This window comes from Sinocyclocheilus rhinocerous, unplaced genomic scaffold, assembly GCF_001515625.1.
Source record: "Sinocyclocheilus rhinocerous isolate Xijiao unplaced genomic scaffold, SAMN03320098_v1.1 scaffold1806, whole genome shotgun sequence".
NCBI classification, from domain to species: Eukaryota; Metazoa; Chordata; class Actinopteri; order Cypriniformes; family Cyprinidae; genus Sinocyclocheilus; species Sinocyclocheilus rhinocerous.
Genome location: NW_015658531.1, coordinates 355,501 through 358,947, shown reverse-complemented (window position 1 = coordinate 358,947; position 3,447 = coordinate 355,501).

Genomic DNA, 3,447 nt, shown 5'->3' with positions numbered 1-3,447 from the left:
CGGGTCTTCGGTGCGGTATCGTAAATCATTTTATTCAGATCAGGTCTTCGGTGCGGTATCGCGAATCATTTAATTCAGATCGGGACTTCGGCGCGGTATCTTGAATCATTTGATTCAGAACGGGACTTCGGAGCGCATATTGTAAAATCTTTTTCCTGATTTCTTTTTTTTTATTAAACAGTACAAAACATCACACCATTTAAACAAATGTATTATTATTATTATCATTATTATTTTTAAAAATTTTTTATCTAAACATAAAAACAGGATTTATCAAAACAGTGCTTCACCGAAGTGTGTGGAAATTTTGTTGTATCATGCTCACATTTTATTCTTTGTTTGTTGTTAGACATGAAGACCAGAAAATGGAGTTTCCTTTTGGAGGACTACGGGATTCTCAGTGAATCATTTTAATTTTGTTCACGTAAATACATTTTGAAATTTTTATTTACGAAAAGCAGAATAAGTACAAATAAATTTGTTTAAGGCTTGGTGTGTATAATAAATGTATCGAATGCTACTGTAAGTTATGTTTGTTTTATATAATTTTTCATTCCTGTTCTGTTCTGATTGCCAAGGTCATGGGTTCGATTTCCAGGAAATGCGTGAACTGATAAAACACATAAACTTTGGATAAAAGTGTCTGGCAAGTGCATAAAATGCATGAATGCAAATACAAGCGTCCTCAGTGCGCTTCACATGGGCTGAGGTACACACACTCTCTTGTAGAGGGATGTTTTTTTAAGGATGCATGTCACATCTATGCTACCATTTGAAAGTTTGGGTCGGTACGATTTAAAATAAACAAATTTTTGCTCACCAAGGCTGCATTTATTTGATCATAAATATGGTAAAAACAGTGAAATGTTATTAAAATTTGAAATAAATGTTTTCTATTTGAATGTATTGTAAAGTGCAATTTATTCTTGTGATTTAAAGCTAAATTACTCCAGTCTTCAGTGTCACATGATCCTTTAGAAATCATTCTAAAATGCTGATTTTCTGCTCAAGAAACATTTCTGATTATTATCAATGTTATGAAAAAATAATCATATTTTTGTAAAAACCATGATGCATTTGTTTCAGGATTCTTCGATGAATAAAATGTTCAAAAGAATATCTTTTATGTGAAATAGAAATCTTTTGTAACATTATAAATGTCTTTATTGTCACATTTGATCGAATTAATGCAACCTTGCTGAATAAAAGTATTAATTTCTTTCAAAAAGACACCAAACTTTTGATGATACTGGGTTCAAAACAATTTTCGACTGAGATTCAGAATTAACTATATTTTTCTGACTTTTTAATAAAGAATTTGAGTCACATTTTTACTTTATACATTATATTAAATATTACTTTTCTTGCATTTTAATATGTTAGATAATTAGAAAAGTGAATTAGAAAACACTTTGGTGCTGTTTAAGTAATTTAATGCTTGTTTTCTGCATAACAGTAGTTCATAATTGTTGTTCTTTTGTAAAAATATATATTGTAAAAATAAAATTGACCTTGACCTTGATCTTTTATTTTATTTTATTTAGTAATGTCAGTGGTAATAAAGCAGCTTTTGTCAAGGTTGTGGACACTAAAATATGCAACAAAAAAAACTTGTGCATTTGTGTATGAGAGTCCAGCTTTTTGTGTAACTAATGTAGTTTGTGATGTTGCGTATGACATGCAGTCCCAGATATATTATTACCAAAACTAATTTTCTTCACTTCACTTGTAAATGCCTGAAAAAGTTATTTGAAATATTTGAATGCTCACATCATATTCACTTATTATGGAATAAAATATTTACTGACTTTAGTTATACGTAATCATAAAATTCACTCATTTTGTGCCACAATGATAAGAAAGAGTATGTTTATCTGTCTTTTTAGTTTGGGATCATTAAGATAAATAATTTTTTTTTTAATTAATATTTTTATTCATTACGGAAGCACTGTTTCAAATAAATGCTGTTCTTTTGAACTTTCAATTCATCAAGGAATGCTGAAAAAATCATGGTTTCCACAACAATATGAAGCAGCACAACATGTTTCAACATTGATAACAATCAGAAATGTCGGTTGAGCAGCAAATCAGCATATTAGAATGATTTCTGAAGATCATGTGACACTGAAGACTGTCGACAGATTAGTAATGATGCTGAAAATTCAGAGCAGTAAATTACATTTTGACATATATTCACATAGAAAACAGTTAATTTAAATTATAACAATATTTTACAATATGAGTGTTTTTACTGTATTTTTTATCTTTTGATTAACTTTAAAATCAGTTTTATTTATTTGTTTTTTTTTCATTTATTAATTCATTTAAATTTCAGTTTGTTTTTATTATATGGACACTTTTAAAACTAAATACGCTTAAGTGATTAGTTGAACATTTCCAGAATTATTTGTATCTAATTATTTATTTAATAAATACATTTTTTTATTTATTATTATAATAACACAAATGTATTATTAGATGGTGTAACTGGTCACCTTTTCTTTATTATTATTATTATTTTTTGTCATATTAAATGAATACTTTAATTTTAAATTTTGTTTAAAATAATTCTATATTTTATATGGGATGTCACAGCATGGGGCATGTAAAATTCCCAAAATATTATTAATTATAAAAAAATGTACATTTATTAAAATTTTGCTTTTTTTCAATTTAGTAGTACTTTTTTTTAAATAAATTTTTCTAATTAACTTTAAAATTCATTTTAGTTTGTTCATTTCTGCAAAGGATTGTTAATTTCAGTATTTTTTATTTCATGGACACTTTTTAAAATAAATAAGCATAAGGAATCGGTTAATATTTGCATCTAAAATGGATTTTTCACTATTTCCATTTTATGCAATCATTAAATTCACCCGAGTCTGTCGAATTGATCTGACATTGTCTTTTTGTTTTCCATTTTTCAACCGTTTTAAGTTTAGATTTGGTTTTAGTTTACTTGCTGTTATTTTCATTTGATAAAATCTTTTTTTATTATTTTTATTTTTATCAAGAATTCAGGTTTTTTTAGTCTATGATAACACACTCACAGCTGTTTTTTTGCTGTAGAGATGGTTAGACTGCCAGACTCAGGTAAAAGCATTTCCATGAATCAGCAGAGTAATTCAGGAAAAATGACTTAATAAATATAATTGATATGGAGAGTGCTGCCAGAACACTTGTGAAAGGTGTTTATTTCATTCAGGTCCTGATTCAAGCGGAGGACCGGACAGACCAGTAATGTGGACATTCATTACCTGGACACTAAAGGCACAGCGGACGATTATCTTTGGTGAAGACACCACACCGTCATGAGAAACCTGCAGATATCAGGGAATTTTTCCTTTCTGTTCTTCAGACCTGCCACAGGTGGTGGGATAGAATGACTGAATAATTGGCTTTGGTGCAAAAAAAGAAAAGAAAACCTAAGTTTCATGAAAATGAATA